The sequence below is a fragment of the Piliocolobus tephrosceles genome, chromosome 11 (genome assembly GCF_002776525.5).
Source record: "Piliocolobus tephrosceles isolate RC106 chromosome 11, ASM277652v3, whole genome shotgun sequence".
NCBI classification, from domain to species: domain Eukaryota; kingdom Metazoa; phylum Chordata; class Mammalia; order Primates; family Cercopithecidae; genus Piliocolobus; species Piliocolobus tephrosceles.
This window is the reverse complement of record NC_045444.1, coordinates 54,571,680-54,588,702: the sequence shown is the minus strand read 5'-3', so window position 1 is coordinate 54,588,702 and position 17,023 is coordinate 54,571,680. Positions and strand designations below refer to the sequence as shown.

General features: G+C 39.5%; 1 protein-coding gene and 1 pseudogene across 2 annotated transcripts in view; one reads left to right on the top strand and one right to left on the bottom strand.

Annotated features, from left to right (window-relative positions):
* The window catches only part of CERS6 (ceramide synthase 6), a 329,510-nt gene that overhangs the window by 93,953 nt on the left and 218,534 nt on the right, over positions 1-17,023 (bottom strand). The window lies entirely within an intron of this gene.
* Positions 539-1,062, top strand: LOC111523515 (annotated as a pseudogene). The gene has a single exon (XR_002725549.2). The product of XR_002725549.2 is annotated as a 60S ribosomal protein L26 pseudogene (transcript).

Below are 17,023 nucleotides of genomic sequence, written 5' to 3'. Positions count from 1 at the left end.
TGCTCACTACCACTGTGCTAAAACCAGATGAGCTACGGAAATGTTAACAGGCACATTCATGTTTTAAATTAAGATCCAGTTACAAGAAGGTATAGAGTGTACTTTACATTTAAAGTAGATATATATTTAGACACACACACTAAAAATGCCTGGCAATATATTTACCCAAAATTGCCTAATAATTATTGAGTAATAATTATTTCAGGGGCTTTTTATTTTTTTCTTATGTTCATATATTACTATTAAATTACATATTGTCATAGTTATGATTTTTCTGCAATGAACAAGTCTTATCTGGATAATAAAAAGCCAAGTTTATGTAGTTTTAACAGGTCTTATTTCAAAAAAACACACTGGCAAACTAAAACTAGAACTACCATATGATCCAGCAACCCAACTACTGGGTGTACATCCAAAGGAGAGAAAATCAGTATGTTAAAGAGATATCTGCATTCCCATGTTTACTGCAGCACTATTCACAATAGCCAAGATATGGAATCAACAGATGAATAGATTTAAAAAATGGTATGTAGCTTTTTCCCTTTTGCGGCCATCACCGAAGCGGGAGCGGCCAAAATGAAGTTTAATACCTTTGTGACTTCCGACCGAAGCAAGAATCGCAAAAGGCATTTCAATGCACCTTCCCACATTCGCAGGAAGATTATGTCTTCCCCTCTTTCCAAAGAGCTGAGACAGAAATACAACGTGCGATCCATGCCCATCCGAAAGGATGATGAAGTTCAGGTTGTACGAGGACACTATAAAGGTCAGCAAATTGGCAAAGTAGTCCAGGTTTACAGGAAGAAATATGTTATCTACATTGAACGGGTGCAGAGGGAGAAGGCTAATGGCACAACTGTCCACGTAGGCTTTCACCCCAGCAAGGTGGTTATCACTAGGCTAAAACTGGACAAAGACCGCAAAAAGATCCTTGAACGGAAAGCCAAGTCTCACCAAGTAGGAAAGGAAAAGGGCAAATACAAGGAAGAAACAATTGAGAAGATGCAGGAATAAAGTAATCTTATATAAAAGCTTTGATTAAAACTTGAAACAAAAAAAAAATGGTATGTATATACTATGAAATACTATTCACTCATATAAAGGAATGAAATCCTGCCATTTGTAGCAATATGAATGAGTTTGGAGGACATTACTTTTAAGTGAAATAAGCCAGGCACAGAAAGACAAGTACCTCAGGTTCTCACTCATATGTAGAAGCTAAAAAAGTTGGTCTCATAGAATTAGAGAGTAGAATAGTGGTACCAGGGGATGGGCAGAGTAGGGGGAAGGGGTTAGCCAGAAGCTGGTTAGTGGATACAAAATATAGCTAGAAAGGAAGAACAGTCCTAGTGCTCCACAGCATTGTTGGGCACCTATAGCTAACAATTTATTATGTATTTTCAAATAGCTGGAAGAGTGGGTTTTGAATGCTCCCAACACAAATAAATAATGCATGTTTGAGGCGACAGATGTGCTAATTACCCTAGTTTCACATTTATGCATTATATACATGTACTGAACTATCACACCGTACCCCCAAAATATGTAAAATTATATGTCAATTAAAAATAATAAAAGCGAGAATAAAAATAGTTTTAAAAACCCAAATTTGCTCTATATTTATAAACAACGTTAATAGTATTAATAATACATTGCCACCCTCAAATTATTCAATAATTCTAATTAACTTTAATAGCTAGCACAGGATATAGCTGCCTTTAGAGTATTTATATGTTGACAGTGATATTTCAAGTACAAACAAGTCATTAATAATTCTAAATTCCCAATTAAGAGAAAGTAGAATGAGAGAAATAAGATGAGCAAATAACATAGAATAAAACCTTGCACTCATTACAGTGATAATCAACCATTCTGCCACCCACCCAACTCGCTCTCACCTTCCAAGATCCCAATCAGTCCCTTCCTTACTACTTCTCAACCCATTTGTCTAGGCCTTAATCTGTTTGTGCTATTACTGCACGCTTCTCATTCACACAGTGTTTTAAGTATTAACTGAGTGCCTGCCATGCATCAGGCACTGGGCTGGGCATGAAGATGCAATGGACAAGCTCTCCATTCTCAGGGACTTACCATCTCCTGGGTAACCAAAACAATTACATTACGTGTTACAGCAGGAATAAACAGAAGTAATAAGGACATAGTACATAAAAAGACACTTGGTCCACTTTGTGCTGCTATAACAGAATATCACAGACTAATTTGTAAAGAACAGAAATTTATTCCTCATAGTTCTGGAGGCTGTTAGTCCAAGATCCCTTGATTGGGATTTGGTCTTGTGAGGGCCTTCTTGCAGCATCCTCACATGACAGAATGCTGAAGGGCAAGCTACCCAAAGGCTGTGTGAAGCCTCTTTTATAAGGACCGAAATCCCATTAAGGAGGAAGGAGCCCTCATGGCCTAATCTCTTCTTGCAGGTCCCACCTCTTAATATTACCACGTGGCAACACCTGAACTCTGGAGGGGACACATTCAAATCACAGCAGCCTTGGAGGGTGGGTCGGAGGGCAAGGTTCCATGAGGAGGGGCCCGGCAGTTATAGACAGAGGACAAACAGAATGTAGTCAGTGAGCAGATGGAGGAAGGGAACCGCAAGATGGAGGGAAGAACCTGTGCTTTCTTATAGCTTATGGACCAAGTCATATCCCCAACATCACCATTTTTCCTTATCATCCCTTTCCTTGCATTATTCTCCAGATGAAAAAAGTTCAAATGCCTCCTCCCCATTTCCAGCTGAGAAGGTGAGATGACTGTGCCTGGCTTTCCAGGCTCCTGCCTGCTTGGCAGACCACCGTGACCATGCATGACTAAGTCCACTCTTCCCAGCCAGCAACCCCTTCCCTCCCCAGGCCAACTTCCTTGTGTTCTATTCATTCCTATCTCCTTGCCAGAACTACTCAGACCCCTCTGTCTTTCTGCCTGCTGCCCAATCTTCCAGGCTCTAGTTTGCTGGCTTTCTGCCTCCAAAAATGTTTTTAAGCATTAGTGAGTCTTTCTCTGCATAGAACTCCAGACTCTTTGAAAATGCCATAGTTCATAAATTACTTCCAATGTTTAAGAAGTGCCTATCATGTTTCCCTGTGGTTTCATCCTCATAGGTATTGATTTTCTGAATCAATCATCAACATTTAAAAAGACTTCTAAGCACACAGGAGGCTGCAGGTTATCAGATATTGCTCATAAATAAGAACAATGTGGATCAGTTGAAAGAGGCAAATAATGAAAGAGTAAACTAATATTTATTGGCCCCTTTCCTGATATCAGGCACAACATAAGTCCCACTTGTAGTTTCAGGCATTGCTGTATGAGATGCTCATCGTGAACCTCCTAAACACTATAAAATAGAGAATTGACAGCGATGGCCAATGACCCGAATCCAAGCCTCTCTGAACCATGTCCTAGCTGTGTATGAGCGAGGTACTAATCTCCCTGAACAATATTTTCAAATAAACTGGTTTTCATGACTAAGATACAGTTTTGTCAAACAGAAAAAGAGATTACGAGTGGAAGTCACAGATGAGAAAGAGAGAAAAGATGGGGATTTCTATTTTAACATCCCCTAATAGACACATCTGGATATACATACACTGTCTTCAATTTTTAATTGACACATTGTAATTGTACATACTTATGGAGTACAATTTGATGTTTTAACACATGTAGATATTGGATAATGACCAAATTAGGGTAGTTCACATATCCATTACCTCATGCATGTAATCATTTCTTTGTGGTGAAACCATTCAAAAGCTTCTCTTCTATTTTGTAATATACAATATCCTACTGTTAAGCATAGTTGCCATACTTTGCAATAATGCCCCAGAACTTATTCCCCCATCTAACTGTAACTTTATACCTGTTGACAAACATCTCCCCACCCTCCCTCCCCAGTCTCTGGTAACTACTGTTGTAATCTCTGCTTCTATGATAACTTTCTAAAATAGATCCCACACGAATAAGATCATAAAGAATTTGTCTTTCTGTATTTGGTGTATTTCACTTAACATGATGTCCTCCAGGTTCATCCACATTGCTACAAATGACAGGATTTTATTCTTTTTCATGGCCAAATAGTATTCCATTGTGAATATATGCCATATTTTCTTTATCCATTCATTCAATGGACACTGAAGTTAATTCCATGTGTTGGCTATTTTGAATGTTGCTGCAATAAACATGGGAGTGCAAATATCTCTTTGACATACTGATTTCCTTCCCTTTGAATATATATCCAGTAGTGGGATTGCTGGATCATAGGATCTCTTTACTTTTACTCCTACGAAAATATCAATTATTCCAAGGAGTTGATGCATATTGTCATTCCAATTAGTGACTAATACAAAGGTCTGTCTAAAGAGTCTGTGTGTTCCTCCCAGGGATTTACAAGGGCTTCTGGAGCCATGCCACCTCCTCAAGGCGCCCAACTCCCACTAAGAATGTAGAGCTGGTAATAAAAGTGTAATTACCATGTACAGACAGGTCTTCTCATTCCCATATGAACAACTACTCAGGGGGGAAAGTAACATATTATGAAGGTGGAGGACATGTGAAAATAAGACAATGGACTTAAAACAATAAACCAAAATCTTGCTCTTCCCTTGTTCCAAGGTAATGGGTTTTTCAGCTGGAAGTCTGACGATCCAGCCAGACAGTGCTTCTCAGCCCCCTTGCACTAGGAAGCAGGCATGCTTCCTCCACATTTCCCTTTCCAACCAGTGGGAGCTCAGATGAGGCAGGAATCTTGCTCCCAGTAGGCCTGACAGTACCGCAGGCAGCGACTCACGAAGGGCCATCTGCAGATTTTTGAGGGTCCCTGAATCCAATTTAGGATAGTATGAAGTCAAAACTCTCTTCATAACAATAGTAAGACATTTGCCTTTGTCACTGTGTTGATATTTGTACTGATGGTAAAAAAGCAATGGTGCCGTCACACTGTCTTCCACAATGGTTGAACTAATTTACACTCCCAACAGTGTAAAAGCATTCCTATTTCTCCACATCCTCTCCAGCATCTGTTGTTTCCTGACTTTTTAATGATCGCCATCCTAACTGACGTGAGATGGTATCTCATTGTGGTTTTGATTTGCACTTCTCTAATGATTAGTGATGATGAGCTGTTTTTCATATGTTTGTTGGCTGCATAAATGTCTTCTTTTGAAAAGTGTCGGCCGGGCGCGGTGGCTCAAGCCTGTAATCCCAGCACTTTGGGAGGCTGAGACGGGAGAATCACGAGGTCAGGAGATCGAGACCATCCTGGCTAACAGGGTGAAACCCCGTCACTACTAAAAAATACAAAAAACTAGCCGGGCGAAGTGGCGGGCGCCTGTAGTCCCAGCTACTCGGGAGGCTGAGGCAGGAGAATGGCGTAAACCCGGGAGGTGGAGCTTGCAGTGAGCTGAGATCCGGCCACTGCACTCCAGCCTGGGCGACAGAGAGAGACTCTGTCTCAAAAAAAAAAAAAAAAAGAAAAGTGTCTGTTCATATCCTTTGCCCACTTTCTAATGGGGTTGTTTATTTTCTTGTAAATATACCCAAAGGATTATAAATCATTCCACTATGAAGACACATGGCCAGGCGCGGTTGCTCATGCCTGTAATCCCAGCACTTTGGGAGGCTGAGATGGGCAAACACCTGAGGTCAGGAGTTTGATACCAGCCTGATCAACACAGAGAAACCCTGTCTGTACTAAAAATACAAAAATTAGCCAGGCATGGTGGTGCATGCATATAATCTCAGCTACTCGGGAGGCTGAGGTAGGAGAATCACTTGAACCTGGGAGGTGGAGGCTGCGGTGAGCCAAGATCGCACCATTGCACTCCAGCCTGGGCAACAAGAGTGAAACTCTTGTCAAAAAAAAAAAAATAATAAATAAATAAATAAATAAAGACACATGCACACATACGTTTACTGCATCACTATTCACAATAGCAAAGCCTTGGAGCTAACCCTAATGCCCATCAATGTTAGACTGGATAAAGAAAATGTGGCACATATATACCATGGAATACTATGCAGTATAAAAGAGTGAGTTCATGTCCTTTGCAGGGACATGGATGACGCTGGAAACCATCATTCTCAACAAACTAACACAGGAGCAGAAAACCAAATGAGCATGTTCTCACTCATAAGTGGGAATTGAACAATGAGAACATATGGGCACAGGGAGGGGAACATCACACACCAGGGCCTATCGGGAGGTGGGGGGACAAGAGGAGGGACAGCATTAGGAGAAATACCTAATGTAGATGACGGGTTGATGGGTGGAGCAAACCACCATGCACATGTATACCTATGTAACAAACCTGCACATTCTGCACATGTATCCCAGAACTTAAAGTATAATTAAAAAAAAAAATTTCCAAAAAATCCCCCCAAAAAACAAAGCAATGATGCGTAAAACTGCCGGAGGCTTAGCAGGAAACAAGACAGTAGCACCAAACTCTACTAGCGGACACTGCCTTCTTCACTAGCAGACAGCTGGGATTAGAAGGAAAAAGTTTCACTGAAGACTATCCTTGATGAAGCAAAAAAGTCATTAACTTCATTAAACCTCTACCCTCGAGTAAACATCCAGATGATGGAACGAGAAGTACATATGAAGCACTTCTGGGGCAAAAAACAGGGAAGAAACTTGTGTGATTCTCATTTGAGTTGCAGGCTGAACTAGGCACTTTTTCATAGAGGGCCATTTTGATACAAAAGTATGACTGACAAGGTGTGGTTATTCTGAATTAAGTACTTGTAGACATTTTCTCAAAAATGGACAAAGAGAGCCTGTCACTTAAACAAAATCAAATGACAGTATGTGCTGCCAATGATAAAATTCAAGCTTTTAAGTGAATATTGTTAGCATTTTGGAAAACATGTACAGTCCACTATGAACCTTACATCTTCCCAATAGCTAAAAATTTTTCTGAGGGGATCAATGAAAATATTAACAAACGTGAGTTTTTAATATTCCATAATGACATGTGTAAACTCTTGTAAGATTGCCATACCTCAGTGGACCAGTAATTTCCAAATGACCAATGCATGCTAAAAAACCACGTATGGGTGAAACAGCCATTCAAAGGAAAAGATGGATTAATAGATGTTAACATTAACTGTGTATAAAAAGTCCACTGACATTAACAAAAGACTACTTGTTGAGTTTTGCTATAGGATCAAAGAAGAATATTTACAGTTTTCTGGAAAACACATTAAGATACACCTACCTTTCCCAACTATGTATCTTTAAGTTCAGGTTTTCTTCATGTACTTCAACCAAAACAACACATCACAACAGACTGAATGCAGAAATAGGAATGAGAATCCAGCTGTCTTCTACTAAACCATATATTAAGGAGAACTGCAAAAATTTCTAATTTTTTGTTTTTTTATGGTTATTTTGGCCGAGTGCAGTGGCTCATGCCTGTAATCCCAGCACTTTAGGAGGCCAAGGCGGGCAGATCACAAGGTCAAGAGATCGAGATGATCCTGGCCAACATGGTGAAATCCTGTCTCTACTAAAAATACAAAAGTTAGCTGGGCATGGTGGCATGTGTCTGTATTCCCTGCTACTTGGGAGGCTGAGACAAGAGAATTGCTTGAACCCAGGAGGTGGAGGTTGGCCGTGAGCCAAGATCATGCCACTACACTCCAGCCTGGCAACAGAGCGAGACTTTTTTTCTCTCCAAAAAAAAGAAAAAGAAGGCCGGGCGCGGTGGCTCAAGCCTGTAATCCCAGCACTTTGGGAGGCCGAGGCGGGCGGATCATGAGGTCAGGAGATCGAGACCATCCTGGCTAACACGGTGAAACCCCGTCTCTACTAAAAAATACAAAAAACTAGCCAGGCAAGGTGGCGGGCGCCTGTAGTCCCAGCTACTCGGGAGGCTGAGGCAGGAGAATGGCGTAAACCCGGGAGGCGGAGCTTGCAGTGAGCCGAGATCCGGCCATTGCACTCTAGCCTGGGCGACAGAGCGAGACTCCGTCTCAGAAAAAAAAAAAAAAATTTTTTCTCCAAATATCATTTATGTTACCTTGTAAAGCACTTATTATTATTATTTTGTTGTTGTTGTTCTTGTTTTTTGTTTTGTTTTGAGACAGGGTCTCGCTCTGTCACCCAGGCTGCAATGCAGTGGCACAATCTTGGCTGACTGCAGTCTCGGCCTCCTGAGCTCAAGCCATCCTCCTGCTTCAGCCCCCCAAGTAGCTGGAACTACAGGTGCATGCCACCATGCCCAGCTAATTTTTTGTGTTTTTTGTAGAGGCAGGGTTTCATCATGTTGCCCCGTCTGGTCTTGAACTTGTGAGCTCAAGTAATTTAACTGCCTCGGCCTCCCAAAGTGCTGGGATTACAGGCATGAGTCACCATGCCCGGCCTATTGTTATTTTTCAATAAGGTAATATAAGCCACGTGCGGTGGCTCACACCTGTAATCCCAGCACTTTGGGAGGCCGAGGTGGATGGATCATGAGGTCAGGAGATCAAGACCATCTTGGCCAACCTGGTGAAACCCCCGTCTCTACTAAAATACAAAAAATTAGCTGGTTGTGGTGGCGTGCACCTGTAGTCCCAACTACTTGGGAGGCTGAGGCAGAGGAATTGTTTGAATCCAGGAGGTGGAGGTTGTAGTGAGCTGAGATCACGCCACTGCACTCCAGCTTGGTGACAGTGAGACTCCATCTCAAAATAAATAAATAAATAAATAAATAAATAAATAAATAAATAAATAAAGTAAATTCCTCAACTTTAATTGTTTATACAATAAATACCAATAGATATGACAAATAGCTAATATCAATAACATAAACAAAAGCTCTTTAAGATCCTATATAATTGTTACAAGAGTAAAGGTCCTGATACCAAAAAGTCTGAGAACCACTGCCCCAAGGATGGCAAATCAACAGAAGAAAAAAACCCGTCTCTGAATATCACGTGGAGCAGAGCTGCTCTGCTGGACTAGGCCATTCGGAGCGGGGTTGTGACATGAAGCAGAAATGAACTTCTCTGTCCTTTAAGCCGCTGTGCCGCTAAGTTTCTTTGCTACATTACTGCTTCATCCTGACCAATTCAAGGTACATATGGCAAGAACTCCAGTTCTCAAGATGTAAGTTCCTTCAAATATATTTGCCAAATAAATAATATTCAGAACGTGCAATGTCACATCAATAGTATCCGATATCCAATTAATGTACACCCTCCCTCAAACTTCCTAGCCAAAAGCCAAAATTACTATCAAGAAGCCAAAAACCAGTCAAATCAAGTTGAGTGTGGGAAGACTCTTTTTGTTAAGGTTAGCAATATAGAAGTTTAATTAGACAATCCTTAGCTGTGGAAGAGGAAAAGGGATGGCCTTTGAGATAATACAGCCTAATCAACCTTCAGGATTTTCACAAGTCATCTATTTCTAAAAATGAATTTATGTTAAGGTCTACCTCATCCTCCTGAGGACACTTCGAAGCAATTATACAGGAAACGGTTGAAAAGCCAACTCTCTCTCTCTCTTAAACATATTAGACACTCTCGGCTTGACTTTTCTTACATATGAAATTTGACTTGCTTTTTAAAATGTTAACTTGTCATCATGCCTGGTTACTACATCTGAAAACCTACACGTAATAGGTCACAATATATGAATCATGACTCCAAACATATTAAGTATAAAAAATTCTCTATTTCCCAAACTCATACCCTAGGAGAAACTCCCAGTCATCTCCTGTCTAGAAATGATCGCATATGGCCATGGAAGACATATTTTACATGAGTGAATATATTAAAAGAAAAAATATTGTGCTGTCATTATTTGAGAATGCTACAGGAAGATACAAAGTTCAGACACTTGCAAAGCAGCCAAATACAGGTAACATTAAATTATTTAAGCAGTGAACACCTCTTGTATGAATGACAGGGGAATCCAGAGGAGAGAGACAAAAGCTCCTTAATTTCCCAATCCCTGCAATTTCTGAAAAAGCAGGGAATAGGAAGGAGCAAACTAGAAAGGACCCAGGAGCCCCACTCTCAGGCCTTACTCTGCCATTAGCCAGCTGGGTGACACTGAGCAAGCCAATTCTCCCATCTGGCTGCTCATGTATAAAATTAGAGGCTGGACCAAATAATTCCTAGAATGACTTCAAGCCCTAAATTTCACCAGCACCTTTTTTCTCCCAAAAGACAAATCCTAGTTTGTCATGCTGACCGTGGTGCTGACCGACCCCGCAAATGGAAACTTGACATCATAGGGAGTCCTCCCTTTTCCTTCTTTTTGTAATGACCCAATTTATCCAGTGTAATTTAGACTTTTTGAATCGCTGATAATATTAAGCCACTTTTATTAAACATAATCAGGGCATTATTAGTAATCAGGACAATAAAAGGCTCATTTTGTGCAATTTTATAATGTTTGAGTGTTATAAAGTGAGTAATTGCTTCTCAATGTGTCCTCTATCTGTGAGGCTCAAGTTTTATATTATGTTTGGTATTAAAAATTAAAATTTTCTAAATTAAACACTGATGAAAATTTGATGGTAATAATTTGGGAAATTAATACTCACCCTCTTTTCTTCACAGCTACTTTCATATATTAGAATTCAGAAGGAAATAATAATTTGGCTTATCATTACTCAATACTAGTAAGACAACTGGTCAAACTATGTCCTTCAAATAAACAGCACATCCTTATTTATTGTTTATCTCCTGATTTAGGATAGAGAAGTTATCCTTTGAGTTGCTCAGTTAATTACAAGGAAGGAATTGATCTCTAGGCAGTTATGCTTTGATAATCAGTTTCTGATTTTAATCAAGCTTCTTTTGCTGTTTTCCCAGCTTCTCATCTTCCAAAATTGTGTAATCATTTTTGGGGGGAGGAGTTGCAAGATACAAGTAGGATAGATTAATGCAATCGAACTATGTCAAGAGGCTGAACCAGCAATACAGAAGAGATTTGCTGAATATAAGATAAAGTTTCTCTCTGAATGAATCAAGAGAGCTCTTAAAAACAACGAGACAGAAAGCCTTGGTGATTAATGAAACTAGGATACTGAAAATGTGATCTGAAGTTATCTCTCCATTTACTTGGAAACAAAAACAAGATGGCCAAGTAGCCACAGTCTACCACTGACCAACCTATATCTATGCAAGTAGAATACACTAAGTAGAACTAGGCCTTTCTTTATCTTCTGTTGTATTTTTGGAATGCTTTTTTGTTTTGTTTACCCCAACACCTAATAAACTTCTAACTTCACTGATGTCTACAATATTAGCCCATCAATGTGTACATTCTTGTAGTTAGGCTCATACTCTCATGGGGTTTCACTTATTACTTGCCAAATACCTGATTCTTCAGGTATATGTACTATCCTTTTCAGAACCTGCCTGTGCAAACAACTGAAAAACAAGATTATTACTGTACTAGAAATTGGCAATGTTGGAAAAGCACATGAAGTTGAAACAAGCTGGAGGCATCAGCCTTTAGGCCAAGGTATACAAATGACTTCAAAACTTCAATCTATACTTCCAAGGGCTATGACTCAGAATGTAACCATGAGGCAACCATTAAATGGGAAACAGGCAAGAGACAATGACACTGTACTCCAACTGAAACAACTTTAGTAATTGAGCTGAGAAGACACACTGTTTCATCAACTTTGAGAAGTATTATCTAGAAAACTTACATGAAGCTAAGGTGTAATTCCACTTAATAGATGCATCATTGAGTTAAATGACAATGCTATTTTAGACCTTCAACTAGCATTTCTAAGATACTCTGATTGAAGGGGTTTTGCCACCATAAAAATATTTTCAACTGTATAGAAATAGTCCACTTTGGAGTGCTTAAATATTACTAGTCACCAATTCAATACATACATATTTTATAATGTAAACTGGGTGAAAATGTATCAATTTAGCTTCTGAGTCTAGGACATCTATCCTGAAAGAATGACCCCATTTTCATATATCATGAGTTGCAAATAGAAATAACAGATATCTTTTACCAAACAGTGTAATAGGATTGTATTATAAGTAGCTACTGTGCCAGCAAACAAATTTTAATCAAAGATAGAAATAAATACACTCATTGTAATATTAAAGTGTTTTATAATGAGACTCACAATTCACTGTAATTTTGTGCCTGGAAAAACTAAGAGGACACCCAAGAAGAGGAAAATTACAATTAGTCTAAACAGGAAGTAATCAAAAACTATCTAAATATAGGGAAAATTGGCATCTATAACAAGCTGCAATAGTAACAAGATGTAACTAGCTGTACCATGGATTTCCTTAAGCTTCAGATTATATTTATTTAAATGACGCCACTTTAACAAGTGCTATAAAAATAATCAAACTGAATGCTGGGACAATTAAGTCCCTAATGTATCCTCACTTATTCATTCAAGAATATGCATGTGGCTGGGGGCAGTGGCTCATGCCTGTAATCTCTGCACTTTGGGAGGCCGAGGCAGGTAGATCACGAGGTCAGGAGATGGAGACCATCCTGGCCAACCTGGTGAAACCCTGTCTCTACTAAAAAAAAAAAAAATTAGCTAGGCATGGTGGCATGCACCTGTAGTCCCAGCTACTTGGGAGGCTGAGACAGGAGAATCATTTGAACCCAGGAGGTGGAGGTTGTGGTAAACTGAGATTGTGCCACTGCACTCCAGCCTGGCAACAGAGCAAGATTCCGTCTGGAAAAAAAAAAAAAGCATGTATCAAGCACCTACTCTGTGCCAGCTTTACAGGTGCTAAATTTCAGAAGGAAATCATAATTTGGCTTATCATTACTCAATACTAATAAGACAACTGGTCAAACTATGTCCTTCAAATAAACAGCACATCCTTATTTACTGTTTATTTAGGAGTGAACAAAACCAAACAGACAGAAAATCACTGCTCTCCCAGAACTTAGCTTCTAGTGGAGGAAACTGTCAGTAAACAAGAGAAATAAGCGAAAATACACAGTATTTTACAATACAATGGAGGCGAAGGAGGAGAGCAGGTAGCAGGAAAGGGGCATATGAAATGTCAGAGGGTGTGCAGGGAAGATGATATTGATAGCACAGCCAGGAAAGCATCACTGAAGCAGTGACCTTAGAGCAAAAGCCTGAAGGAAATTACTGTCATTGTAACTTTCACTTTTCTGTTTTGACGATGTCGTTTTCTAGTTTCTACCTTTATTTATATAGAAATAAGCCATCCACACAGAGGAAAGAAGGCATGAATAAGAGAAGACAAGAGGTAAACTTGGCTTTTAACTGGCAAAAAGTTCACCACTGCTTTCTTCATTTCTAAGTTTGTGTGTCACCTTGTGAGTGCTACGTTAGTTACATCCTCAGGTGCAGTCTTTGCTAATTGATGGGTCCTGGAAAGAGCTCTGAGATGGGGATAATTAGACCTAGGTGGTGGGAGAAGGGGATGTGACTAGAATTCAGATTTCTCAGGAGGCTGGTATTCTCTAGCAAGTTGGAAAATGAAAGGGAAAAAATGCAGACAAATTGACTGTTTTTCTGCATGAATCACTTAACTGCTCCTTCATTTAAACTGACATCCTATCAGCTTAAAAAAAAGTGTGATTTTCTGTTTCAAGTCTCTACTCTATAAGATAGCCAAGGTGATTATCCATGAAGTTTTGTGAAGTCAAAAAGAGCAAGAATTTTAAAAGTAAAAACACTGTAGGAATAGATGTCATTGATTTTATTCCTTAGATCGTCCCAATTGCAACATGTTTCGATAACAAAAGACAACAAAGTAAGTAATATAAAAATGAATCTGATGGATTATACTGATAAAATAATCAGGATTCTGAAGCTGTGTTTTTCCATCCAAGACCCATATGATAAACACCTAATTCTTCAACATGTTTGACCAGTGTGTCTAATCATTCTCGCCTTTCAAGAAAATCTGCTGTTCTTATACAACACATTCTTCTGACACTGTCGTGTATGTTAAGATATATGAGTTCTTATGACAATCTCCTAATTTATGTCTCAGAGTAGCTCGCGAGTATATAACTTTACGCAGTGGTTGTTATTTCTGGAAAACATTTGATCAAATGCTATAAATTCACAAGGGCAATGATTTTCAACTAAGGTGTCATATGAGGATCATTTTTACTTTTTTTAACTTACAAGTTCCTGGGTATCAGAGACATGAGACACCCAATAATACCAGTAATAACAGGTTTATTTTGCTCAGTATGAAGAGGGTGGCTTTATCTATCTTGAGCAGAGCGGCTTGTCCTCCTCCTCTAATTGCCTACACCAACATCATTCTCCCTTCTCTTCCGTAATTATAGAACCCCAACATTTAAGGTGAACATACTGTCTCCTGAAAAAGCAAAGATGACAATTCTCAGCTTTCTTGCAGTTAGGTAGGGCCCTGTGACTCAGTTCTGATCTATGAAGTGAAAATGGTGTGTGGAATGTCCATAAAGGCTGTTTAATAAGAGATGACTTAGCTGCAGAACAACTTTTTAGTTATCTACTTTTTCCTTCTTTTGGGGAATTGTTTCATTGATGTGATGGCTGGAGTTCCAGCAGCCATGTTGCACCAGGGAATAATCGGGAAGATAGAAGTCGTGTACTGGTATGGTAGAGCATAAAGACAGAAAGTCCCCATATCCTTAATAACATAATGGAACCATCATATCAGACTTCAGACTTCTTTAACATGAGAAATAAACCTTTTTCTTGTTTAAGCCACTATGACTGATTGACTAGTACATGTTCCAAACCTAATCCTAACTAATATACTAGAGAGGAACAGCAAGGGACATACAAAGCCGGAGAAAGATTTCAATGGTTTACAGTACCCATCCTGTGAATTTCTAATGTACTGACATTTTCCCCCAATATCTCAAAAGTCATGCATATGTATAAGTCTAAGCATATAAAAAGATCTAATAGCATTTCAGCCCCATATGCTGACACAATAAAGTAAAATAATTCACCTGAGCTCTGTATACTAAAGAATAATTAGCATAGTTTAATAGTTCTAAATTGATAAAATATTAGAGTTGCAGCCTGGTGCGGTGGCTCACAGCTGTAATCCCAGCAATTTGGGAGGCCGAGGTGAGCAGATCACCCAAGGTCAGGAGTTTGGGACCAGCCTGGCTAACATGGCAAAACCCCATCTCTACTAAGAAAAATTAAAAAATTAGCTAGGTGTGGTGGCGGGCACCTGTCATCTCAGCTACTCATGAGACTGAGGCAGGAGAATTGCTTGATCTCAGGAGGCAGAGGCTGCAGTGAGCCCAGACCGTGCCACTGAACTCCAGCCTGGACGACAGAATCAGACTCTGTCTCCAAAAAAAAAAAACAAGATTGAGTTGGAAATGGAGTGCAAGCAATGAACTAAAGCTCCACAGAAGGACTCCTTAGGCCATGCACTCTTGTTGACGATGGAATAATGGATAAAGAGGAGGTAAATATGATCCCAAGGCCTCTAGCTTGGGTGACTGCTGCAGATGGCGAGACCCATAAATAAGATGAGGAAAATCAAAGTAGGAATAATGGGGAAGGAAAGAGAATGAGTTTGGTTTTGCCCTTGAAGAACATTTCAGATTATCTATGGATATATAAATATCTATCTATTTATTTATCTGATAAAACATTATCAGATTATACAATGCAAAGAAGAACATTAGAAAAGAGGCTGGTAATTCAGGTTCACTTGTTCTGCATTTTAAAAACATCTGATGATTCCACACCAATTACTCAACAAAGCCCGGGCTCCTTATCATGATTTCAACCTGAAATCAATTTACAACTTAAAATCTGCCCTCCGTTTTTCAGATTTGTCCGTTAACATCTCTGTCTCTGCCTACAAGGCCCCACCAAATACAAATATTATGCTCAAGTCATACATGACTGTTCAGAGGTTCCCCCAAACAAGCTTCACAGAAGGTCCCTCCATGCATATTTCTTTCACAATATGTATCCATTTTACTTGAGACATCTGTTTACCTGTCTGCCTCCCATACTAGACAGAACTATTTGAAGGCCTAGCCTATTATCTTGGATGTAGTACATTAAAACTGATAAGCACACCAATACTTAATTAACAGAGGCTCACACCTAATGCCTGTATTTTTGCTTCCTCATTTATCTGGAACACAGAAAGGAATCAGTGATGACTCTGGATGTCAGGGCTGGGTGAATAATGCAGTAGTGTCATCCATTAGAGAGAACATATTAAAAAAAAAGAGAGAGAGAGAAAAAACTGCCAAATAGCTAACAGAAGCAGAGAGCTTTATACAAGAAAAGAGGAGCAAACACACTCAAGTCTCTGATAACTTTTATTTCATGTGACAAAACACATCGAGTGCAGAACTGATAGCTCACATTCGGTAAAGGCAGGCAGGAGAGTGTGACATGGAAGAGGGGTCAAGAGGCAGGGCTGGGCTGATAAAGAAAAGCACTACAGGAAACCTCTCCAAGCCCCCAGAACACAATGGCCACTTTACCTATAAAACAGAACTGAGATGCTGTGCTACTCGTTCACCCTCGCCTCTGCAAGAAACTGACAAAGGGCACGGGCCGATAAGATCTGGGGTTTTCCTGCTTAAAAGTTTTCTAAATGTCACTAGGTTAGCATGGATCATCCACTTGTTAAAAACACAGAAAATCCCAATCTGAAATACATTGCTTAGCTTCTCTAATTTATAATGAAAAGAAAAAATAAAACAATGACAAACAAGCTATAGTGTAGAAAACAGAGGAGCCTTATCCATGTTATGTGAAAACTTTCGCCAGCTTTTTGTGACAGTGAGAATTGACAAAGATGATCAAATGTATGTAGATTACCTTTTAATTGGCATGATACAGTACAATATAACACAGATACAGTATCTGTGTAGTATACAGTATATGTAGATTACCTTTTAATTGGCATGATACAGTACAATATAACACAGATACAATATAACACATATACAGTACAATATAACACAGTTTCTCAAGGGCTCAAACAAGTTCTGAGGCTGTCAGCCTGAGAACTTGTTTGAGCCCTTGAGAAACAGTGTCTTCTTAGT